Below are 26,871 nucleotides of genomic sequence, written 5' to 3'. Positions count from 1 at the left end.
TGAAGCCTGAATGCCCTGTTCGGCAGCAACGGCAGGAACAAGCATCTTCGAAGAAGGAACAATCGAAGAAGGAATCCGCTCCACCGAGCTGAAATTCCATTCTTGATGTGCAAGGGAATAAAAAAACCGAGAAAGGGAAGCGCCAACTCCTTAAAGGTTGGGGATTTGTGAATAACCAGCGGGTGTTGATCCTCTACGACCCTGGATCGACGGATAACTTCATCTCACTGGAAACTGGAGAACACTTGGGCCTTACACCGGCTTAGCTTGGAACTCCGGTCACTTCCAGATCAGCATTCGAGGGGTTGACCACCAATGCAACTCCCGTGCAAGGACAACTCAATCTTCGGATTGGTGAATACAAGGACTGCGAATGCTTTTTGATGGCACCCATCGAGGGATGTGACATCATCTTGGGTATGCCATGGCATTACCATATGCAACCAGTCCCCGACTATGTAGAAAAGACCCTCGCTTTTGAGCATGAGGGCAAGAACATTAAAATTTTTGCTGATGCAGGGGATTGGCTATTCCCTATTGTATGCCATATCTTCATTAAGAAAAAAATAAAGAAGTGCGTTTCTGCTTACTTGATTTTCGAACGTGAAAGAGATAAAACTAATGAGGGTTCTCTCTCTAGTTTGGAAATTAAGCGTTCTCAATTTCTTAGGAAGTATAAAGATTGTTTTACGGATACTCTACTAGACAAGCTACCTCTGTTGGAACGTCCGGAAGATCATCGCATTGATCTTGTACCAGGTAGCTCTCCCCAAACCTACCTCTTATCAGGTTAGTCTTGCTCAACAAGAGGAAATTTTGAAGCAAGTCAACGAGCTTCTGGAAAAAGGTCTAGTACGACCAAGTACTTCGCCTTACTGCTCTCCAATTCTACTGGTGCAAAAGAAAGACGGCACATTTCGAATGTGCATAGATTATCGATCTCTAAACATCTTTAGTCGCATTGACTTAAAAAGCGGGTATCATAAGGTACGCATAGCCCCTGAAGATGTCCATAAGACTGCCTTTCACACAACTTTTGGACTTTATGAATTTTTGGTAATGTGTTTGGCTTGACCAATGCTCCTACCACATTCAATCGAGTGATGGATCGAATTTTCAGCCCACACCGAGCTTTCACAGGAGTGTTCTTTGATGACATACTCGTCTTTTCAAAGACTGAGGAGGAACATTGGAAGCACTTGGACATAGTGTTTCAGGAATTGCGAAAGCATGCGTTGCATGTGAATGCAAAGAAGAGTGAGTTCTTCCTTACTGAGATACATTATCTCGGCCATATAGTCTCACACAAACAAGTGAAAATGGATCCCGCAAAGATCCAAGCCGTGCAAGATTGGCCAACTTCCACTACGGTACATGATGTACGAAGTTTTTTGGGATTGTGTTCTTACTATCGGACGTTTATCCGAGGCTTTGCTCAAGTAGTAGGACCACTTCATGACCTAACAAGGAAAAAGATCCCTTTCAGGTGGGGATCGAGACAACAAGGTGCCTTTGGTAGGCTGAAGTACCTATTAAGCCATGGACCTATCTTGATAGTGTCAGACTTAAAGAAGGTTCACTGCGATGCTTCACGTGATTGCATCGGTGCAGTGCTTAACCAAGAAGCCCATGCAGTGGCTTATGAAAGTAGACTACTTAAGGATGCAGAATTGCATGCCTCAATCTACGAGGAGGAACTTATGGATGTGATCCATGCCTTGTCCACCTGGAAGCATTATCTTCTATAGGAGCAAATTTTGTGATCAAAACCGATCACCAGAGTTTGCGGTATTTTCTTACGCAACGGAAATTATCTGAGAAGCAAATGAGATGGCCAACTTTTTGTCCATGTTTCACTTCCAGATCCTCCAAACAGCTAAGATCAAGAATGTGGTTGCAAACGCATTGTCTAGACGGCCTAGGGTGAACGCAGTTACTTCTGTGTATCACCAAGAACTGGAATCACTTCCAGAGTTGTATCCGAATGACTTAAACTTCTCCTCCAATTGGAATAAGTTACAAAACGGAGAGGATGAATATCCCTATTCTATTCGGGATGGTTGCCCTATCACCACCAAGAAATTTGCGTGGCAGAACCATTGAGAAAGAAAATCATGGAAGAAGCACAAGCTAACAGACTTGGATTCTCCAAGTCAAGAATCAACTGCCACAGCACCAAATAACCACTTCAAAACAAGTCACAGATCACAATAGATTTACACTGGCCCGACGGAGTTCCGTGCCTAGAGATATTGGCCCCAAAGACTGGCGCCCCTTTCGGTATTTCTTTTTATATTGATCAAATCAAAGTACAAGAGAGTGGCTAGGGTTTCACTCTCAGACTCTGCGTCCAGATGCTCTGAGAAGTGAAGCCCTCACCACTTATTTAAAGGTTACAAGGGATGCCCAAAAGGAGAGTCCCAAAAGCTTCAAAATCAAAAGCCCCGAAAGCAAAAGCATATGCTCTTTCTCTCTCTCTCTGAGAGTCCCAAAGAAAAAGCAAAAGACTTTTTCTCTCTCTCTTTCTGAGAGTCTCACTGAAAGCAGAAGCATCCTCTCTCTTTCTCAATTGCGTAGCCCAAAAAGCTGCTTTTCTTCAGCGCAAATTCTGCCGCAAATCACGGAATTCCGTACTGCTGCTGCCACGTGGCATCCCGACGGCAATTTTAGGGTTTTGCTGAAATTAGGGTTTCAGCCAGGAATTAGGGTTTGCTGCAATTTAGGGTTTGCAGGGATTTTAGGGTTTCAACCTGAAATTAGGGTTCAGCTGCCCGTAGCCACGTCATCACTTTGTGACATTATCAAACAAGGCACGCCAAAAGTTGCCTATCATGCGAGGATCTCGATCACTCACAATAGACTTGGGCAGCCCATGATGCTTAAAGATCTGTGCTAGAAAATTTTTAGCCATATGATCTGCTTTGATTGTTTTCTTGACTGGAATAAAGTGAGATTGCTTGCTAAATCTGTCCACAATGGTCCAGATCGCATCATTTCCAATTTGAGTCTTTGGGAGGTCCATAATAAAATCCATGGCAATACTCTCCAGGGTTGATCATGCATAGGTAAAGGTTGGAGTAACCCAGGCGTCTTATGCCGATCATACTTTACTTTTTGGCAAACCAAGCATTCCCTGACATATTGATCAATGTTTGCTTTAAGGCTTGGCCAAAATAAATATCTTTCCAATGCTAAGGTCGTAGGGAGGATTCCCCAATGACCCGCGTAAGGTTTTCCGCGGCACCTATGGCTTCACGCAAGGATCAATCGACTCCCTCTGCATTTGGAGATGCGGGCTGGGATCACAACGAAGATTCAGGCAGAGAGTATGGCCCGCCTTGGCCTACTCAGGCAGAGAGACAAGAGATGGAGCGTCGTCAGATGATGCTCAGTTTTGCGAAGGATCCGAAATTGGCAAAATATATGAGCAAGACTTCTTTTCAGGAAGTGCATGAACAGTGGCAGAAAACCACTACACCACCATTGAAACCCGCTCTCAAGAAACTTTCTGATCACAAACAGTATTCAGAGAAGGAATTACAAGAGGTGGTTGATGCACGGATTGCTCAGCTTTTTGACGCGCAAAAGAAAGCCAAAAAGCACAGCAAAAAGCAGAAGAAAAGCACTGACTTCCCGGGATATTTGGGTCGTCAGTCGACATTTGACAAGGCAAAGAAACAGATGAAGCGTGTTCGATTTGAGGGAGTACCCGGTTCTTCTTCTTCTTCTTCTTCTGACAATTCTTCTAGCTCCTCGGATTCGAGCGAAGAAGGCACAAAAGGTAAAAAGCAAAGCAAGAAGCAACGCTTCGGAAAGGGCAAGAGAAAGGCAAAGAAGTCTAAATCTCGCCCACAGACTGACAGTTCTACTAAGGACTCGTCTACAGACAGCTCAGATTCTGATGACGGAAACTTTAATGCGAACAAGAAGAATTTTTATAAAGCCAACCAGTGTGACTTTCTGGAAGATAAAAGCAAGAAAGTCCGAGAGTTTAAGGAAGGTGGATAGTCAATTAAATTTGACACTTTCTCAGGATACTCAGATGCTTTGAAGGCTTTGTCTTTTATACAGCAGTTTGACATCACTTTCGCGGGAGAACGCTACTCAGAGCACTCCAAGATTCGGAGAGCTGTCTCTTGCTTTAAAGGGAATGCTCGCACTTGGTGGTCGACTCTTCTCTTAAACAAGATTGCGCCAGTTAAATGGCTGAAATTTAAGAAGCTTTTTATTTCTTCATGGTTGACGCAAGAATATGAACGAGATGTACGAGCTGCTTGGAACCATCTTCGGATGACCAAGAAAGACACAATCAATTCTTATTGTGAAAGATTCTGGAGCTCTTTTCTACCCGCCTCTTCATTCAAGAAGATCTCGTTCAAAGAACAGATTGAGCGGTTTACCTTGGGTCTACCTAAAGAGATCCAAGATCACTCTTGGAACAGAAGTCAGCTTCTATTCAAGAGTTGATGAGTCATGCAAAGCGGGGCTTTGCCATTTACTCTGGCAGTCTGACCTACCCCATAGATGAGGCCATGACACAACGAGCCGAACAGACTTCTGGGAATGAAAGTAGAAAGAAAAAGAGCAACCCAGAGAAAAAGGATGCACGACCCAAGCTTACTCAGAGCTCGCTTCATCAGAGAGGGAAAGTGCTTTGGATGCGGGGAACAGGGACATATCTCCGCGAAGTGCCCTAAAAAGGCACAGAAAGCATAGTTACCAGGAACGGGAAACCGGAACGGGAACGGGGAACGGGAACGCGGAACAAAATGCCATTCCCTGTTACGGGTACTCACGTTTGAAACACGGAACGGGGATTTGGAACGGGAACTTGGAATGGGAACGGGGAACGGAGACCTGAAAACGGCCATTCCCTGTTACTATGACAGAAAGAACAAAATGATAAAGACGACGAAAGGCCTGAGAGTTCGAGAGTAGCTGAGGAACGTGCAGAAAAGGCACATAGAAAAGCAGAACTGGTACCACATGGCATGGGACCTGCACCGAATCTAATGAATGAAAGTACAAACTTTGCCGCTTTTGGGGCAAAGTGAAGGATCAAGAAGCTCTTTTGAAGGAGCCAAGGCCAACTTCTTTTCACTTGGAATTGGCGGCTCAATTTGGAATTACGTCCGACAGACTGACGCCACAGGCGGAGGTAGTTCGACTGGCACCCGGATGGGATGTTGCCATTACACCGAGCATTGGCAAACTTCGTTTGCAATGACAGGGGTGTTCAGGGCACGCGAGTGACGTTCTACTCAAGATCCCTTGGTACCACAAGAACTACGCCGTGGTTGACTACCGGGCCGAGAAAGCGACTTTGATAAATGAAGGGCTTAGAGATTGTACTTGATGAACTTCAGTTTCTTACTCATTCTTTTGGGAGAGAACTGAACGATGGATAAAGGTTGAACATGTTTTGACCTTATCAAAAGAACGCCAAGATTTTTTCTCCACACTCATGCCGATTGCTTTTCAGAGGGCCTGAAGATCAAACCATTGATCTGATACCTGGAAGCACGCCACCGAACCGGCCACCTTACCGTGTGAGCCGAGTACAGAATGAAAAGATTATGAACCAAGTGAAAGACCTCTTGGAAAAGGGTCTTGTCCAGCCTGGTACTTTACCGTACTACTCTTCATTGTTGTTGGATTTGAAGAAAGACGGATCTTGGAGAATGTGCATTGAATATAGAGCTCACAACAAAATCACCATAAAGAACAGATTTTCAATTCCTAGGATCAATGATATACTCGACAGGTTACAGGGATCCTCGTGCTTTAACAGGATTGACTTGAAGAGTGGATATCATCAGATCCAAATCGCGCAAGAAGACGTCTACAAGACAGCTTTTCGAACGACTTTTGGGTTATTTGAGTTTTTTGGTGATGCCTTTTGGTTTAACTAATACTCCTGCGACATTTAACCGGATGATGGACAGGATTTTTCGAGAGTACAAGCTATTTGTTGGCACTTTCTTTGATGATATCATTGTTTTCTCCAAGAATGAGGCAGAACACAGAGATCATCTCCTTCAGAGATACACTTTTTGGGACACTTCTCAGCAGCAGGAGTGCAAGTGGATTCGGCCAAGATAGAGACTATACGTGATTGGCCCGATTGGAAGAATGTCGAAAGGTAAAGTCCGAAGGCAGTTCTTGCTTAAGTTCAAGAACTTTCCTGCATTTGATGCGAAGTGGATGGAGGAGGAGGACCTAGCAGATACTCCTCGGATTGTGAAACTTTACCTCGATGTTTTCGTTTAGCATAGTCTACTCCAAACAGAACCCAGAAATTCAGCTTGGCCGAAGATCTGGTACAGTGGGATGCACAAGAAGGGAGTTACTCCGCTCCTTTGTCAACAGATGCCTTGATTTTGATACTAAAGTCACTGATGTCTCTTTGAGCTTTAGGGATACTGAGAGCTGACAGTATTCTGCTGGATGACTTTATGAAATGGAATTCCTGATAATGATACTGATTTGTTCTTGACTTCTTTTGAGTGCAGGAACTGATAGCCGAAATGACTGCAGCATTTTGGTCTAATTGATCTCGAATAGACATGGTTGCAATAGGGGTTAGTCAATCGGACATCGATGAGGTCACGATTGGACCTAGATGTGATTGCTAGCTACATTGCCGATAAATCATGCTCTAAGATCCGAATGAATGTTGAATGTCATGTGATGTCTTGTGATGTCCTGTGACGTCGTGTGATGTGACTGTCGATTTTGTACATGTGCTAGATGTGTGTTCCTAGTACGTAGGTACTAACAGTCAGTGTCTGCTAAGACGGTTTATGGCTTTTGTCGGTTTTGCAGGCGTAATCGCGGTCGATTACAATGCTTTCAAGAGGGGGGTATGTCACAAAGTGATGACGTGGCTACGGGCAGCTGAACCCTAATTTCAGGCTGAAACCCTAAAATCCCTACAAACCCTAAAAGCTGCCAGAAACCCTAAATTGCAGCAAACCCTAATTCCTGGCTGAAACCCTAATTTCAGCAAAACCCTAAAACTGCTGTCGGGTGCCACGTGGCAGCAACAGTACGGAATTCCGTGATTTGCGGTGGAATTTGCGTTGAAGAAAAGCAGCTTTCTGGGCTATGCAATTGAGAAAGAGAGAGGATGCTTTTGCTTTCAGTGAGACTCTCAGAAAGAGAGAGAGAGAGAGAGAGAGAGAGAGAGAGAGAGAGAGAGAGAGAGAGAAAAAGTCTTTTGCTTTTTCTTTGGGACTCTCAGAGAGAGAGAGAGAAAGAGCAGATGCTTTTGCTTTCAGGGCTTTTGATTTTGAAGCTTTTAGGGCTCTGCTTTTGGGTATCCCTTGTAACCTTTAAATAAGTGGTGAGGGCTTCACTTCTCAGAGCATCTGGACGCAGAGTCTGAGAGTGAAACCCTAGCCACTCTCTTGTACTTTGATCTGATCAATATAAAAAGAAATACCGAAAGGGACGCCAGTCTTTGGGGCCAATATCTCTAGGCACGGAACTCCTCCAGGCCAGTGTAAATCTATTGTGATCTGTGACTTGTTTTGAAGTGGTTATTTGGTACTGTCGCGGTTGATTCTTGACTTGGAGAGTCCAAGTCTGTTACAGATAACCTTGGCACAAAGTTGAATTTCTCTTCTGCATATCATCCTCAAACGGATGGGCAGAGTGAGATCACTAATTCCACAGTATTGGATATGCTGAAATCTTATGTGTCAGAAAGACAGTCTAACTGGGAGAAGTATTTGCCCCTTGTTGAGTACACGTATAAAGATACCGTGCATTCGTCTACGGGGAAAGACCCTTTTGAGATTCTCTATGGTAAGCATCGATCCTTGTCACTAAGGATAAGATTTTCGCAGCAGATGAGTTTGTTCGGGATTTGGACACTGCCTACGCGTAAGTTAAGAGAGCAATTTGCACTCTCAAGAAAAACATAAGAAAGCTGCAGACAAGCACAGAAGGAATCTGGACTTAACAATCGGTCAATTAGTCTTACTCAAGTTTGAGAAGGCAAGACTAAAGAAACAAGCGACTCATAAAGGGAAAGTGGTTAAACTTTCCAATCGCTATTATGGGCCGTTTAAGATAATTGACCAAGTCAACGATGTGACGTTCCGATTAGACTTACCATCTAATTGGAAGATCCACAATGCTTTCCATGTTAGTTTACTTTGGCCATATGTGGGACCGCCTCCAAGTCAGCCTATTGCTGAGGAACCTGCTGAGGTTGAGGAAACCAAAGAAATACTCCAACCGGAGCAGATCATTTGTTAGGTGCAACGGAATGAATGTTTGTGCTTTGCTCAAGATGAGTGCTCCGAACTGTGCTCAAGGTTCCTTTTTGTTCTTATGGAAGGGAGAGCCTTCCGTTCTTAATGAGAGAATGCTATGATCACAAACAAAGTGAATGGACACTGTGCGTGTAAGTGTATGAGACTGAGAGATAGAGCGAGAAGAGAGATACGACACCACAGACGACGTAAAACCCTCCTCCGAAGGCCCCACTCTCTATGGCGACAGCGGTCTACTATTGATTGCACAATTCTCTACAATGCTTGGACTTAACGACGATGTCGACAATGATGAGGACGATGACGAGACGGGCTGAAATCTGAAAACTCTAATGGCTAAAATCTGCAAATCTTTATCTGCTGAATTCTGACTCTATGTCGGAAACGATGTCGATGGTGACTATGCGAAGACGACGCGCTGAAAACGCAGATGCTGAAATCTGCGTTTTCCGGGCTGAAGCTGTAAACCTTGCGGAAACTGACCGTGTGGCGAGGAACTGCTACGGGAAGGTGAGATCTGCAAGGTTCGGGACTTGATCTGCAGTGTCTAAGGGCTGAAAACTGAAAACGCTGATGCTTCTTGAAGTTCCGTAACGGAGAATCTACAAAACGCTAGGGTGTGATGCAGATGCAAAAACGCTAGGGCTGAAAATTTGCAAATATGTCGCTGGTTGTTCTGCAAATGCAAAACGCTAGGCTAATCTACTGTGTAGCGATGGCACCGGGGCTTATCTGTTGTGCACCAACACGCCAGGGCTGATCTGATCCAAAACGCTAGCTTTAGGCTTGTGAAGCAAAAATGCTAGGGCTTGGGGTTCTGCTGAGAAGTTGCCTGTTGAGCGAGTGCTCCTGCTGTCTCTTCTGCCAGAAAGTGCTAACTCTAGTTTTCTTATATACAAACTTACTCAATTTGCCCTACCTACTTTCCAACAAATGTCAATTGAAAATAATAAGTGAAAAATGTCAAAAATAGGGAAAATAGGTCAAATACACTGGAAAATTCCCCCGAAGGATTCTAATGGATTCTGATGGCAATGCTTATGATCATGTTGTGTGCAACTAGAGGATATGCATCTACACTAAGTGACCGGGCATGCACGGTCTACAATAGACTCACAAAAGTGCCAAATCACTTCTAATCTAGACTGACTGGACTGATTGAACCCTGGTCATGCTGTAGCTTGTCCACGGACACATAGGGTTGGATGTGTCACGTGACATCCCCTCCTTTTCAAAGTGAGGTACTGGTACCGAACTGTATGGCGTCGAGGGAAATCGCCAATAGCATCCGGAATCCTAGAAGGGACTCTTCGCCGGCCCACTCTAATGTGTGGGTCGTGCGGTACTTGAACTTCATAAAGGTCTGCAATGCCTGCTTCTTTGGGCCGCGCCGAAAGCGACACAAAGTCTTCTGTGGCTCCTTCGATGCTTCAACTTCGTCGAGTGTCATGCTTCTTTCTTCTTCAAGAATCTCCATGGCTGAAAATTCATGAAACCATTTCAAACACAAAACCATGAACATACCTATTTCATGTAAAGTGAGTGGAAAAAATCTTGTCTTCATCAAAGACTGTGCATGCAATGTAGATGAACATAGAAACGGAGTGCTATCCCGTTCACCACACACACGCAAACAATGAGATCGAATCTTTCTCTTATGATCTAGAGCAATAAACTGTGGCAATTCACAACGGAAATGCCCATGCTTGGTGCTCATACTTTTATGTGCTCTTTCTACAGATGTGTCATGCCAAGGAAGAGACATGGAATGTGACTTCCTTACATACATACTTTTCAGCTTTTCATGAAAAATCCGCATACATCCGTGCTCATCCATGAGAGAAACGTGCTCAACGTACAATATGTCATGCCTAGGAAAAGGGATCACATAAAGACGCTGACTAAAATACAGGAAACGATCACGAATGAAACACTCGTACAATGCGTGCGTATCAATCATGCGAACACATAATACTTCCTGTGAGGGTTCTTTGGACCAAGGCTCGAGAGCCAAGATCGGTTCTTCTTGAAGGGGTTCTTTAGACCTAGGCTCGAGAGCCAAGATCGGTTCTTCGTGACTGATTGAATTTACAATGAGGTTAGCTTCACTAGAGAAAGTATCAACTAACACATCATCCTTGTAAACAATCACATCATCTTCATGCAACTCATCATGCTTGTGAGAAATCACATCTTGATCATGCAAATCATCATGCTTGTCATTGTCATCCAAACCATCATGCTCATCATTATCATTCAAATCATCATGCTTATCATCATGCAAATCATTCAAATCATCATGTAAATTCTGAGTGTCATGCTTTGGAGAAGAAGAGACAGAGAGAGTCTCATTTTCCCGAATCTTTTCAATCTTCGCCTGCACATTAGAAATGAGAGATGGAGGATGAACAACTTGCTTACGATCCAATTCTGTTTTCTTTCTGCGTACTTGCGATCGAATTCTTTGGCCTCCAAGCGTAATTGCTCGCGCTCACGCTCCATGGCTGCCATTCTTGCTTCAAGCCACGTTGTCATCATGTCCATCATCGTCTTGCACAAAGCTTCCAAAGGATCTGATGCAATCCTTGGCGTAGATGGGGAAGGGGGAGGGTCGGAAAAATCTCTTGGTGAGGAGAACTCTTCGTCGCCTCTGTCATGCTCATCACCTGTATGTGTAGTATCCATTCCGCTTCGGGTGATGACCATGCACTATGATCTTTGGTTCTTAAGTCCACGAGGGACTTGGGTTCTTGAGGGTCTTGGGTTCTTGGGTGCTTGAGGGTCTTGAGGTTCTTGAGGTTTTCTTTCGCTTGCAAACCGTGTTTGAGAAGGATCTTCTCTTCACCCGAGTTCTGCTCTTTTCCGCGGGCGCACCCCTTGGCGGCCTTGCGCTCACACCAAGGTTGCTTTTTTTCACCTCACGTCGATTGGCCGGCCGCTAAGTGCACGCTCCGCTCTCAATGAGTGAAAAGAGGCACAAGGGGAGGCTAGACAAGCCCTTCTTTCTTGGGATTCCTGTCACTCTTCAAAAACACGATTAGGAATCAACACGCCCAAGTGAACTTGGATTCGTGCGACCGCAACAAGTAAAAAATTTATTGTGATTCTTGTGGTTCTTTCCTTGAGTGATACAGAACACTGCCAAAGCTCTGATACCAATGTTAGGTACAGCGGAATGAATATTTGCGCTTTGCTCAAGATAAGTGTTGCGAACTGTGCTCAAGGTTCCTTTTTGTTCTTATGGAAGGGAGAGCCTTCCGTTCTTAATGAGAGAATGCTATGATCACAAACAAAGTGAATGGACACTGTGCGTGCAAGTGTATGAGACTGAGAGATAGAGAGAGAAGAGAGATACGACCCACAGACGTAAAACACTCCTCCGAAGGCCCCACTCTCTATGGCGACAGCGGTCTACTATTGATTGCACAATTCTCTACAATGCTCGGACTTGCCAACGATGTCGACGACGATGAGGACAACGACGAGACGGGCTGAAATCTGAAAACTCTAATGGCTAAAATCTGCAAATCTTTATCTGCTGAATTCTGACTCTATGTCGGAGACGATGTCGATGGCGACGATGCGACGGCGACGCGCTGAAAACGCAGATGCTGAAATCTGCGTTTTCCGGGCTGAAACTGTAAACCTTGCGGAAACTGACTGTGCGGCGAGGAACTGCTGCGGGAAGGTGAGATCTGCAAGGTTCGGGACTTGATCTACGGTGTCTAAGGGCTGAAAACTGAAAACGCTGATGCTTCTTGAAGTTCCGTCGCGGAGAATCTGCAAAACGCTAGGGTGTGATGCAGATGCAAAAACGCTAGGGTTGAAAATTTGCAAATCTGTCGCCGGTTGTTATGCAAATGCAAAACGCTAGACTGATCTGCTGTATAGCGATGGCGCCGGGGCTGATCTGCTGTGCACCAACACGCCAGGGCTGATTTGATCCAAAACGCTAGCTTTAGGCTTGTGAAGCAAAAACGCTAGGGCTTGGGGTTCTGCTGAGAGTTGTCTGTTGAGTGAGTGCTCCTGCTGCCTCTGCTACCAGAAAGTGCTAACTCTAGTTTTCTTATATACAAACTTACTCAATTTGCCCTACCTACTTTCCAACAAAAGTCACTTAAAAATAATAAGTGAAAAATGTCAAAAATAGGGAAAATAGGTCAAATACACTAGAAAATTCCCCTGAAGGATTCTGATGGATTATGATGGGAATGCTTATGATCATGTTGTGTGCAACCAGAGGATATGCATCTACACTAAGTGACTGGGCATTCACGGTCTACGAATAGACTCACAAAAGTGCCAAATCACTTCTAATCTAGACTGACTGGACTGACCTAACCCTCGTCATGCTGTAGCTTGTCCACGGACACATAGGGTTGGATGTGTCACGTGACATCATTCATCATCAAGTCCAGGAAGATTACACGGAAGTATTTGGTAAAGTTTAAGAATTATTCTACTCTAGTGCTCAGTGAATGACCGAGCAAAAATTAGCATCCTATCCCGCGATTCTGGAAGGATATGTACAAGCACTACAGTTGAGGACAACTGTGTTTAGAAGCCAGAGGGATTTTGCTAAATGGACTATTTTCTTATTTTCTCGAGTAATTTCTTTTTATTGAAATTAGGATATTTAAAGTTGTACACTTGAACCATAAGGTTAGGAATTGTAGATCTACTCGAATTATTAAAAGCCATCAGGAACGGAAAACTTTGATGCGTCGTATGATGGGTGACATTAAGCATCGCGAAGAGGTTTTACCGTTAGTTCGGTAGGAGAGACCGGAAAACGAATATTTTTGATGCGTCACGTGATGGGGTGACGGGAGCATCGGAAAGGAATTATCTCGTTGGTCTGGCAAGAAACCCGAACTCGGAAGAAGAATACACATAGAGACGCGAGCACAAGAATAAAGATGGGTTTCTGAGAAGCTTTTCTTAAAAAGCGGAATATTTTAACGAGTTTTCTGGGAAGAGCAAACGCTTTCCTGTGAGGAATCTATGTCATTGCATTTGTGCATGTGGTTGCATCCAAGGACGCCTGGGAAGTGCTGTGAAAAGCATTGTTTTTAACTTATAAGGTTTTATTGAGTTTTTGGGCACGTTCATACCAATTTTAAAATATGCCGGCCGTCCACTTAATAAGTGGGCACCCACCTAGAAAATAAAGCAACAAAACCAGCCAACGATTTCTCTCTCTCTATTTCAGGTATAAAAGCATCCCATGCCCTCACTCAAAGGGAAGAGTTGCTAGCGCCAGCAAGAGAAGACTCTGCCGCCAGAAGACGCAAGAGATCGCGAGACTATGAAGCACGGAAGTCGCTTTTCCCCGCAAGAGCGATAGGTATCTATCGAGGATTCGCCATACGAATTGTTGTCCCGTGTTTGTGTGTGTGTTTGCACGTACTTCATCACAAGAGGAATTGGAAGGCTTCTGCCTATGCTTGGGAATTTCGGGAACAGAATTCAAAAATTGTATGCGGAGTCTCGCTTCCGAGTACAGACGGAAAAGGATTGAGAGCTCGTCTCTCGGATTTCCCTCACGGGAAGGAACGACCATCGAGTCTGAGAATTAGAATGGAGGGGTTTTCTCCGGTTCTTGTGATTGTAAAAAGATTCTCCCAAATAAAGGGAGGGAGCTCGAGGGCTTGCTACGGATGCGACCGGCACTCGAAACGGAGCCCAAAACAGAAAAATATAGCCTGCTGTGTATTTTTGCAGGTTTGGAGTTTTGACCCTAATAGATCAGGAGCTTCGAGGAAGTGATGGGATCACTGTACAGGTGATCTGGTGCATTTTCAGGGCAGAAAACGAAGAAATCAGCATGCTACAGATTCTCGCAAGGTTTGGGAAAGTGCTCATATGCGCCAGGGAAGTCACCTTTGGCATGGGGATCTCAAGTGCTATGTTTCGGAACGACAATCTGAATGGGAACAATACTTATCGTTAGTTAAGTTTGCATATAATAATACCATACATTCCTCAATTGGTAAAGCTCCCTTCGAAATTATTTATGGAAAGCCACTCTTGCTTCTAATCATGGTTACCAAAGAAAACATCTTTGCTGCAAATGAATTTGTGCAAAATATTGATACTGCCTACCAACAAGTAAAGCAAGCAATCCTTCGTACTCAAGAGCAACAGAAGAGAAAAGCCGACAAGCACAGAAGGAATCTCAATCTTGAAAAAGGACTATATGTCTTGCTTCGGTTTGAGAAAAATAGATTGAAAAAGCGGGTCGGAAAAGGGAAAGTTGTTAAACTTTCCCATAGATTTTACGGCCCTTTCAAGATTACACATAAAGTCAATGACGCGACTTTTAGATTGGATTTGCCTCCTCATTGACGCATCCATAGTGCTTTTCATGTTAGTCTCCTCCGACCATATGTTGGACCTCCTCCACTGGCGCCAGTACAGGAAGATCCTCTAGAAGTCGAAGAGACTGAGAAAATCCTTCAACCTGAACAAATAATACACCACTCTGAGAGACAACTAAAGTCCGGGAGCCTACATCGAACGCATTTAGTCTAGTTCAAGAATTACACCCCTTTAGATGCAAAGTGGATGACTGCGTCCGATCTCAAGGACTACCCAGACATCTTGCACAGTTATGTTGACACTCTAGACTTGAGGTTAATTGTTTATAACCAAGAGGGATGTAACAATATCAGACTTGGTAAATAATTAATTTATTTACGAGGACATAATTATCTAATTAGTTGAGTGCACTTCAGAATAGATATAGCAAGTCTGGGTCCCTCAGGTGCACCCACATTTAGGCCAGAGCACCTCAGGGGGATCCTAGCAGAAAATACCCTGATGAAACCGGCTTGTTCAATCCAAAAAGGGCGGTAGACTTTACTTCAAACCTTGATTTAGCTTTCACCCATTATTAGTCGTCTATTTTACCTGTACTTTCAAGACACAACAAAGGGGAGAGGGATACAGGCTGCTAGATTGCACCTGTATGAGTAGACGGACACCAAATTGGCCCCTAACTTAGGCGCCCCTTTCGGTATTTCTTTATTGTTCAAAAGAGGGAATAAACGCTGAGGTTCCCTACAAGCTGCCCTGCACAAACTCGGCTAAATTTCCACTGTTCCAGCCCGATTTCGGCAGCATAACTGTACTAGAACCCTTCACAGTCAGTATTCCCACGCATTGACTGACTTTCCCGACGCATACGGGCACTTTGCAAAACCTAGCGAGAATCTGCAGCACGCTGAATTCTCTGTTTTCAGCCCTGAAATTGCGCCAGATCACCTGTACAGCGGTCCCCTTGCATCCCCGAACCTCCTGGGGGTATTAGGGTCCGTTTAGGGCCAAAACCCTAAACCTGCAAAAATACACAGCAGGCTGTAATTCACTGTTTCGGGCTCCGTTTCGCGTGCCGGTCGCATCCTTAGCAAGTCCTCGAGCTCCCGCACCTGTAGGGCTACTTGCCCTTTGAATCGGACGAGATTTCTGGCGTGAAACCTCTCCGAATTCACCTGTACCTGCGGGGGGATTAGCCGCTAGCTAATCCAGTACCTGTGCAAGAGGCTCTTGCCTCGGCAATCGCGCATGAACCCACACAACTGTACATTGGTCAAATGAAGAGCCCACTAGAGGGGCATAACATACTGCCAAAGGGGAGAGAGAGGGCAGTGCGTAGCGTGCAGGGCATCACTCCTGGCACCACACTGTGCATAAGAGGGAAAGCAAGCACTCCATAGCTCTTAACCTGTGACAAAAACTGAAAATGAGGCTCTCCCCTCTTCAAATTCAGCGCCACTTCTTGTTGCATGAGGCAAGTGCACCAGAATGTGCCACTTGGCACATTTACAAGCATTTTCCCGTTTCGGGGTTGCCGCCTAAAAATATCCCAACCGGTTACCCAGTTGACTTCACGGCAGAGTAAGAAAATGTTCCCTTTGTCATTCCGGAGGTAATGACGCCAACACATTTTCAGGTCCCAAAATAGCAGTTCCCTAAATTTTAGGAGATACTGCCATTGTATCTTTCTAAGTCATCCGACCCTCTTTGTACACTGCGGCCACATCCAGAACTGAAATGTAGCCTCTGTAGCAAAGGATTCCACTTTGGCTAGTCAATGACCCCACTTGGTTAACCATAGTCCTTGTCCAACCTTAGTGCTCTCTTGCCCTCAGGCCTTGACTCCCTCTGGACAGTTCCACACTAGCTATGCAATGCAGGGCAGTTAGATTTCCCGAGGGGTGTTTCCAAAAAGTGAAAGTAAATAGATAATAAGAAAGAAATCAACAAAAAGGATAGATAGTAGTCACACGCTGGTGACATACCCCCCTCTTGAAATCTCAAACGTCCTCGTTTGCATCTATGTCATACATGCTTATTGTCAACACTGATGTATTCAACACCTGTCGACACATATACAACACATACATGCTCATTGTCAACCCTGGTGTATTCAACACCTCGTCGACTCATGTATTGCCTGCGTGTGAACCCTGTCCCTATGACATAGTGGTAGCTGCGCACTCTGCCATTGCTTTGAGTCACTAACTTTCCAATGACAAAATGGTAGCTGCACATTTTGCCACTGTCTTATAGTACACGTTGGATCCCGTAACACTTTCGAGCATACCCAAACCGACAGTTTGAGAATGCAGTTACACATGTACTCTTGAATAGAAGCAATCACTGTATCCTTGACAAACTGACAAGAAATACTCACTTCTATAGCACTAACCAACTTTTGGACATTCCATAAGAGCAATTGCCAAACTGACAATCTGTACAGCTCTAACATTCATGTAACAGGTATTTGATTTGAGCTCACTTTAAATACCATGTACATCATTTGTTTCAGAAGCCATTGTCACACTGACAATCCATTTAGCTTTGAAACTCAAGGGGTCAAGGTAGGTTGCAAATCGAAGGCTTCCAGGTAAAGTGATAACACAGTTGGTGACTCTGCAAGTTCACCTTCTTCCATCCACTTAGCATCCATTGGTGGATAGTTTCTGAACTTTACCAAGTAATGCCTAGCAACCTTGCCTTTCACTTTCCTTTCTTTGTGTGCCAAAATCTGTTCCGGGACCAAGATCTCGTCCAGTTCCTCGACTTCCGGCTGATCTTCAGCTGGCATATCTTCTGGCACATCACCCACATAGGGTCTGAGAAGACTCACATGAAACGCATTGTGAATCTTCCAACTGTCAGGCAATTTCAACCTATATGCAACATCACTGATTATGTCGCATACTTGAAAAGGCCCATAGTAACGCATGCTGAGCTTTGGAAACAGTCTTTCCTTGCCCTTCATCTTCTTTAACCTTGCCTTTTCAAAGCGTAAAAGCACCCAATCACCAAGTGAATATACCACTTCACGACGGTGACGATCAGCTGCTTTCTTTTGTTTTGCCTGAGTCCTTTCTAAGGCCACTTTGACCTTCTTGTACATTTCATCCATGTCCTGAACATACTTATCTGCTTCAAATATCTTGTCCTTTGTATGAAGTATGGGAGGAACTTTCTTGCCACCTTCAACTATCTCAAAGGGTGCCTTGCTAGTTGATGAATGCACTGTATTATTGTATGCATACTCCACCAATGGCAAATACTGCTCCCACTTTCCTTTATGCTCTGACACATAGCACTTCAGCAGATCTAGGACAGTAGAATTTGCCTCTTCTGACTGCCCATCTGTTTGAGGATGAAATGACGAAGAGAATTTGAGCGTGGTGCCCATATTCTCAAACAAGCCTCTCCAGAACAAACTTGTCATGCGTGGATCACGGTCGACAACAATCGACTGTGGCATGCCATGATACTTGAAAATATTGCTCATAAACAAGCGTGCCATCTGATCTGGCTTTATCTTCTTCCTGACAGGAATAAAATGAGCCTGTTTGCTGAATCTGCAAATAATGGTCCAAATACCATCGTTTCCTGTCTGCGTTCTCGGAAGATCAAAGATAAAATCCATAGCAATACTTTCCCATGGTTTATCTGGAATAGGTAGTGGTTGCAATAACCCTGGTGCCTTTTGCCTGTCAAACTTGACCTTTTGGCATATTAGGCATTCTCGCACAAAGGCATCCACATCCCTTCTCAATGTAGGCCAATAGGAGAATGTCTCAACCGCTTTAACTGTAGCATCGATACCACGATGCCCTGCATACGGTGGGACATGACTCTCTTCCATAACTTTGCGTCGCAATGGCTTTGTGACACACAATCTGCCATGCATCATCATGAACCCGTCTTTAAGAAGATAGTGTTCATGACGTTGTCCATCCATTAGTTGCTCGAAGACCCTTGCAAAATCTTCATCATTTGCATATTGTTCTCTCATATCATCAAGTTCATGATGATAAGGAATCGACACAGCTGAAATTTGTGGCTTCCTTGACAAGGCATCAGCCACAACGTTCTTCTTGCCTTCCACATGCACAATCTGAAAATGGAACATGGACAAGATATTTGCCCATCGCATATGCTTCTCAGATAACTTTGTTTGTGTCAAGAAGTATCGCAAGGTCTGATGGTCCGTTTGGACAACGAAATCTGCACCTAGCAGGTTGTGTTTCCAACTTAAGAGCGCATGAATCACAGCCAGTAACTCTTTCTCATAGACCTGCATGGTCATCTCTGGCCCTTGCAAAATTCTGCTCTCATAGGCTACTACACTGCCATCTTGCATTAGCACTGCACCAATGCTACTACCGCAGGCATCACACTGGACCACAAATGACTTCCTAAGATCTGGCAACACAATGATTGGATCTGAAGTCATCTTTTCCTTTAAGAGATTAAAAGCTGAAATTTCTTTTTGTGTCCATCTAAAGGTGACTACCTTCTTTTGAAGAGCATGTAAAGGTGAAGCAATCTCAGCGAAATTTCGGATAAACCTTCTGTAATAGGAGCGTAGTCCCAAAAAGCTTCGGACATCATGCACCGTCTTCAAATTTGGCCATGACTTGATCGCTTCAACTTTTGCAGGATCCATTCTGACACCATCCTTTGAGACAATGTGTCCCAAAAAGTGAATCTCTTCCAGAAAAAACTCACTTTTCTTTGCATTGATGAGCAACCTATGACTGCGTAGCTCTTTGAACACAATGGCCAAGTGATGCCTATGCTCCTCTTCATTCTTTGAGTAGACTATCATGTCATCAAAGAATGTACCAACAAACTGCTGGTGTGGACGGAAAATTCTGTCCATCATCCTATTGAACGTAGCAGGAGCATTTGTGAGACCAAAGGGCATCACTAAAAATTCGTAAAGGCCAAACGTCGTTCTAAAAGCAGTCTTGTGCACATCCTCTGATCTAATGCGGATCTGATGGTACCCACTCTTTAGATCTATCCTGCTAAACATAGCTGCTCCTTCTAATTTGTCCATAATATCATCAATTCTAGGTATAGGGAACCTATTCTTGATGGTATTCTTGTTCAGTGCACGGTAGTCGATGCACATACGCCATGAGCCATCCTTTTTCTGCACCAACAACACTGGAGAACAGAATGGAGATGAACTGGGCTGAATCATCCCCTTTTCTAACAGCTCCTGTACTTGGCCCATTATCTCTTTCTGTTGAGCCGCACTAACCCTGTACGGAGGCTTATTTGGTGGGCTACTGGCTGGCACCAAATCTATCGCATGGTCCTCGGGTCTCTCTGGCGGTAATTGAGACGGTAATGAATCGGAAAAACAGTCACTATACTGTTGTAAAAACATTGACATTTCTTTATCTAGCACAGATAAATTTGATTCATCACAATCTGACACTTCACGTGCAAAAACCAAGTACGCAGAAAGATGCTTTTTCATTACAGAAGTAATAGCAGAAGCTGATACATTAGGAATAGACTCCCCTTTAAGCTTTACATCCAGAATGTGAGTCTTTCCCCTGCTCTGTACAATGATCTTTTTGTTGTAGGCATCCATGATTCCCTGTACACGAAACAACCAAGGAATACCTAACAACACATCACATCCGTCCAGTGGCATGATGTAAAATTCTTCAGCATCTACATAGGACTAGATATGTAGACGCAACTTTCCAATGATGGGTGTCACAGCCTCTGTATGGCCAGGACATGCCAACCCTGCCTCTGCTGTATACCCCATCTCTTCAGGTCTGATTCCCAACTTTGAAGCCAATTCTGGGGAAATAAAGTTGGCTTTGGCACCTGGATCAAAGAAGATAAGCACTGTTTGATCCCTGACCTTTCCCCATGCTCTGCAAAGCTCACTTGCATCTGAATTTGGCTTGTCGCCCACCATATCTGGCACTAGACCAGCCATGGGCTTCTTTCCTTTCCTGTCTTACTTGTCATCAGAATCAGCTGGCCTTTTCTTTGTAGGACAATTGTAAGCAATTTGGCCAGGCTGCTCACATATAAAGCATTTGTTTTCTGTCCTCAGGACCTTCTTTTGCTCTTCTGACTTGCGAGGAAAACGTCTTTTCCATTTCTTTGCTGATCCTTTTTCTGATTCAGCCGTAGCTTTATCTTTCCCTGCATTGGCTGACTCCTAAGTCCCTTTAGGAGCCTCATTGGGAACGTGCTTCTTGGCTGAATTTTTCTTGCCTGATCCTGCCTTGACGCCAGTGTTAAATTCACAATCTTCTCCCTTGAGCAAACCATTGCCAGTGTTTGCTACCTCGATGAGCTGCGTCAAAGTAGTGACTTTTGTCTTCGTACAGTACTTTCTCAATCCTTTGGGTAGGCCACAACAGTATTTTTCGATCTGTTCTGTCAATGGCACAAACCTATAGGAAGTTACTGGAAGTAGAGCTTTCCGAAACTTCCGATTGTAATCATCTAGATTTCTGCTAGTGGCAGCATTTAGCTTGTGCCATTCTGTCATGACATCTGCTTCAAAGTCATCAGATAACCATGCTGCTGCAAAAATCTGCTTGAAGTAAATCCATGTGGACGGAGCTTGCCCTTGAAGCAATAAAGTTGTCCACCATTGTCCCGCATTCCCTGTCAAGAAAGTGGCTGCCTTGTGGACCTTTGAAGCCTCTGTAAAGTTTCCCCCTGCATAGGCCTTGTCAAACTGCTGGAGGAATGAGAGAGCCTTCTTCCTGTCATCAAACCCTGTAAAGGTCGTGAATGTCACACCTTTGCCACCTTCTTTGTACGGAGTTGGCCTCTCCAACGGCGTTAAATTGTCATATGGAAGTGACTGAAACATGGGAACACTATTAGGGTTCATCTGTGTTCCTTGGCCGCTATTAACTTGACCTGGAAATGCCATATTTGGCTGCTGATTTGTAATTCCAGCCATACCAAAATTTGCCTGTGGCATCCCAAATTGGCCCTGAGTGCTCTGAAACCCTGGTTGCATACCCATGACACTATACATGGGCACCCCCAAACACTGTTCCTGGCGTGTAAAACTGATTTCCAGGTGCATGACCAGCCATGCTCTGGAATACCGATCCACCTCCAAAATAGCCAGGGTGTACTGAAGGTGGTGGGAGATTTCACGCGAGAAATCTCGTCCAATTCAAAGGGCAAGTAGCCCTACAGGCGCGGGAGCTCGAGGGCTTGCTACAGATGCGACCGACACGCAAACGAGCCCAAAACAGAAAAATACTGCTGTGTATTTTTGCAGGTTTAGAGTTCCGACCCTAATTGATCCCTAATACCCCGAAGAGCTTCGGGGAAGTGCTGGGATCACTGTACAGGTGATCTGGTGCATTTTTAGGGCAAAAAACAGAGAATTCAGCATGCTGCAGATTCTCGCCAGGTTTGGGAAAGTGCTTGGTAGCACTCTAGCTGCCAGCAGGCAGTGGTTTGTTGAAGTGTTAATTCTAGTCACAGGTCTATTTGTGAAGTTCCTTTGTGTCATAAAGTGTCAAGTAAAGTTTTTCAAGTAAAGTATCGGGTTAAAGCTAAAAGTCTACCGCCCTACGGGCCAGTTTCAAAAATAGCATATTGCAATATAAAGTGGCCTCCCTGTCTCTGCTCTCACTTTGACCCGCATATATCTAGCATGCTCATCTCTCCGAGCACACGAATGAGAGGATGCAACTCTTCCTTGAATAAAACTGCCACACCTCCCCACCCACGTCCTCTATTTCTGATTTTACCTCCTATCTACATATGGTCTCCCACTGGTATCTTGTCACTCTAGGAAGTGTGACACCGGGAGTTTGATGTGTCTCAGAGTAGAAAATAATGTCTCTTCCCACTCTCTTCAACTCTATGATGCCAAAATGGGGTCATCCCCTCCTTCCTATATAGGTGAGCACAAAAAATGCCCGACCCCATTCCATCAATACCCACCAACCCTAAAACTAAGAAATATGGGAGAAACTGGGAAATATTAAAAAAAAAGGGAGAAATAAAATACCTTGCCCACCAAAGTGGCCAGCCAAACCAAATCCAATACTTCCCTCCCATATGCGTTAAAAACCTTAGAAGGAGGGGGCACAACCACAAAGAAGCCCTGCCTCACAAGATATAGGCGGGGAAATCTAGGAGATGACCTCCAAAACTTTAACAGATCAGCGCGTGGCTGCACAACTACAGAGTGCACTCCCCCGCAGTTGTACTCTGTGACTTATTAATATAATGGCGTACTAAAACACGCGCCTGATAAAGCGGCCAATGCATCTGGGTGGAGACCTCCACTCTACCATGTCTCGATTTGACTTGTTTTGAAGTTAAAGTAAAACAGTTTTCAAGTTCTGATGTGTGTCAAGATTGATTCACCGGCTCACCAATGGCTGCCGGTTACAAAGCATTACTTGCTCGAGGCAAATTTTACAGTGTACACGAGCAAGACAGTTTCAAGATATGCTCTCAAGGAAGGTTATTTGATGCGGAAGACCATGTGTGTTGCACGAGTTTGAGGCAAAACATGTTCATGGAGAGTGACAATCCTCTGTTTGTTGGGCAGAAGGGAATAGAGGCAACACTCAAGGCAATTAAAAGTTACTTCTATTGATTGTTTGGCTCCTCTATCTGCTCTCCTCTTTTCATTCCTAGGACAACTACGACACGATTTGGGACATTTCTACCAGAGATTTCATCCTTGTAACTTGTCATTAAAACTGAAAGGTAATCAATAAACTAAGACTCCATGAGCTTCCTTGCTTCAAATCTTTGCTTTCATAGACATTAATTCCACAAACGCCTTGACTCCCCTCACACCTAAAGAGCACGTTGACTTCTAACCTTGTCACCATTGTAGAGGCTTCACAGGTCCTATCAACGCATTGATGGAGATAGACAAGATATCATTCTGCAACAAAAATTCTTTAGTTAATGCTCTCCAATATATGAAAACCAAATATCTAGCTTTGATAGATATTTTGGCACAATATACGAAAGAAAGCTTTCACTAAGGTTTATTAGACCGACAATCACTAAAGAGCATGCACCTTGATTTGTATCAAACTTGCAAAGCTTCTATGAGATTGCTTCCATGCTAGGAGATTTTGTGTTTTCAAAATTATATACGCACCATTGTTCGCAAACAACTACCAGCACATACTATTTCTCCTCCTTGCCAAGAAATACTTGATAGTCACTTTGCGAGACTCTAAAAGTTTTGTCCGTGTTGCCCAACAAAATAATCAAGGCTTTGTAAACAGTTGCATGTCATTAACATTGTTTGGTGAATTTTAAGCATGCCCTATGTCAAATTCTGTTTGACCCAACATTTGATATGGTTGGCCATTTACAATTATTCAGCATATGGAAGAAATCAGTAAGCTGCCATACTCCATTGCTCAAATTGTAGGAACAAGTCCACTTGAGAGGTAAATTCCTTTTTCCCTTCATTGTGACAAAGGCTCTACAAATTGAAATCCAATATCCTGTTGTAGCATGACTCTCTAGGCTATGCTAATCTTCATCAAAATGCCCTTTTAGTTGTAGAATTTACTACAGCAGGCCATGTTGTTGAGGAAACACATCATGTCCAAAGGACCAGAAACGTGCACGTAATAATGACTCGTGCGCTCGTGTGCACTTAATTGAAGGCTAGCTTTAGTATTCCAACTACTAAAGCACTGCAGCCAAGCGCCTCCTTGTATAATTACTAAATTTTCCTCCCATTAGGCCCCACAGAACTAAACATGTGTATAACTAATCTCCTTACCACACATACTCACACACAAAAAATTCTCTCTCTCTCTCTCTCTCTCTCTCTCTCTCTCTCTCTCTCTCTCAAACACTCACACTGTCGTCCTTCTCCATTGTCGCGCTGTGAAGCCAGAGTTGCGCTTGCTCTCTGCCGTCGTTCACTTTTAAACCCTGGATATCCTGCATCTCCTTCCAGCACCACAGTGACCACAATGTTCAAAAAGTATTCTTTCCTTGTCTTTGGCTGCCTTTGCAGGGCCTTACTCTTGACTATAGAGTGCCATCAAAACTTGAGCCTTAGGGTGGGGTCACATGGCCAACCGAAAAGAAAGAAAATGTGCACTAGCTCAAAGGTTTATTGACTTTTCCTCTCAAATGACCTTTGGCCACATCACCATACTTCTCATTTGTTCAAACCTGAACTTAAACTTGGTTCACTTTGAGCTGAAAAGTAGTTTCAATAAGTTTTAGATTTGAGAGACGCACTTGCAACTTTGAAAGTCTTTTGGTTTCCTATCTATTCTATTCTATAACGGCAACGAGGGTCACCCTTACACGTGCAAGCTAAAGGCTAAAGTCCAAACAAAAGAGGGACTCCTTTAGCTCCTGTGCACAAGCTAAAGGGGGGACTTGGGAGGGAGGAAGAGAGAGAGAGGCCGCCGAAGGCGGCCGGCCGTACTCGTAACTACAATCTCTCCACAAACGGTTGGGTCTCTAAGCTAGGTCTTGTGGAGTGCCAAAGCCAAACATCTTTTTTTTTTAAAGAGATCCGAACATTCCCACAGGGGCAGATACAAGAGAGCATCTTTGGGCGTCACCCAACCGCAATTGAACCCATGACCCAGGTCACGGAGTTCGAATGCTCAATGAACTAGGCTAGCTCCCATTGACAACGAGAGTATCATGGCATATCAAAGCCAAACATCTTATTGCGGGTCCAAGGTATTACAAGGCAATGCCCCTTGTAAATAGGTCTTTTGAGGTACCACAAATCTTAGGATTTGTAGGGGCTCTTGTGTAAAACATAGCAGGGGAAAGACCTTAGGATTTGTTATGGCCTTTATCTACAAAGTATCACGTATGAAAATGCAAGTAACGAAGTTCAAAGTGGCATAAATTTGTAGGTTACTTCACCAGCTACTTATTGCTTCTACAAAAAAACAAAAAAAAAACATTCATAATGACCCATTTGGAGAGAATTTTGTACACTTCTCTGCCTATGGCTCCCTTCCCTCGTCTCTGGCCTGCCTCCCTGCCACCCTCCCCCTCTTACTATTGCTTAAACCTTAAAAATGAAGCGTTGGGTGCGGTTGCATGCTTTTTAGCAAGGAAGGGCTCCACTCTTCCAACATCATTTGCTCTTATTTTACCTAATTTGCTCCATTTACCTATCGAATAGAGGGTGCTCTTAATAGTCGAAAAGGTTTTGAAAAGAGCATGTAGAAATTCAAATTCATATCTTTTTAGCATTTCCTCACTTTTACTAGCAAACCTTGTGCCAAATATTAATTTTCACTCAAAATATTGTTAAGTTAATTGGTACTATAAATGTTGCTCAGTTTTGATATGCACAATCAATATGTGATCAAAATTTACCTACAGACTATTGGTTCAACCAATTTTCCCATGGTTGAACATGAATGGCAATGAAGAAGTAGCCAACTCAATTATCGCTTTAAGTGTCGGTTTTTTTTTTGCCATATTGACAATTGTTATGGAGATGTTATATTAACTTAGCAAAGAATGTACAATGTACCTCTACATGTGCCTTGAGGGGACAACATTTCCAAAAAAGAGTTGTACAATTCATAAGCAAGAGACCCTATTTTCCCATATCCAGTAGCTCCTACCATAGATCAACGGTCTACTTTCCCTTGAAAGGCACCAGCCATCTGAGCAGCCCATGCAACTCAGTGCATGGTTCCATTCTTCAGCTTGTGAAGCTAACCCTACTCTTGACCCTACTAAGTATATAATCTCAGTGCTTTCACTCACGACATCATTCAATTGAGCAACTACAAAGTTTCTCTCAAAAATGAGAAAGTTCCAAGATTTTGATACTTGTTTCAAATAGAAGAATTCGGTTATTTTTGTTTACACTAGCATTTTTTTATTTTGAAATCTTCTCCCTCCTAGGACCACATCATTCCTAAAGAAGAGCACCTTCCATGTCCTCTGCACCCATTTGCATATTTTGGTAGCAAAATCCCATGAGAAGGGTAGTCTTCAAACAAATGCAAGGGATCCTTCGAAGCTACTTTGCACCCATAGCAAGTGTTTGTGCCAATCCCCTGGGCAAGAATCTTAATCCCACTATGGATAGTCCCCCACAATAACTTCCAAGTGAATATCTTCATTGAGCTTGGCCAATTTACCTCCCAAGTGTTGTTTAAGACTTTCAATCACTTCTCTACTGACCAATTCACTCATTTGATGAGCAAAGTGAATCGGTATGCTTCTTTTTTATTTTATTTTGTTACAAAACTCACAATTGTGAGTGGATAGTATTAAGAGC

General features: G+C 43.9%; 1 protein-coding gene across 8 annotated transcripts in view; it reads right to left on the bottom strand.

The window, feature by feature from the left end:
* The window catches only part of LOC147426419 (uncharacterized), a 35,942-nt gene extending 11,277 nt beyond the window's left edge, over nucleotides 1-24,665 (bottom strand). For 5 of the 8 annotated variants that reach the window (XR_015186254.1, XM_086498837.1, XM_086498840.1 and 2 more), the window contains exon 1: nucleotides 24,453-24,665. The gene's annotated coding sequence lies outside the window, so the exon portion shown is untranslated. Of the gene's footprint in view, nucleotides 1-23,444; nucleotides 23,512-24,452 lie in introns of all 8 variants that reach the window. The other 3 variants (XM_086498838.1, XM_086498839.1, XM_086498842.1) reach the window with 1 other exon arrangement.
* Between the last annotated feature and the right edge of the window lie 2,206 nt (nucleotides 24,666-26,871).

This window comes from Adiantum capillus-veneris, chromosome 24 (assembly GCF_014529385.1).
Source record: "Adiantum capillus-veneris isolate H3 chromosome 24, ASM1452938v2, whole genome shotgun sequence".
Taxonomy (NCBI): Eukaryota; Viridiplantae; Streptophyta; class Polypodiopsida; order Polypodiales; family Pteridaceae; genus Adiantum; species Adiantum capillus-veneris.
The sequence above is the reverse complement of the archived record's forward strand: the minus strand, read 5'-3'. Positions and strand labels throughout refer to the sequence as shown.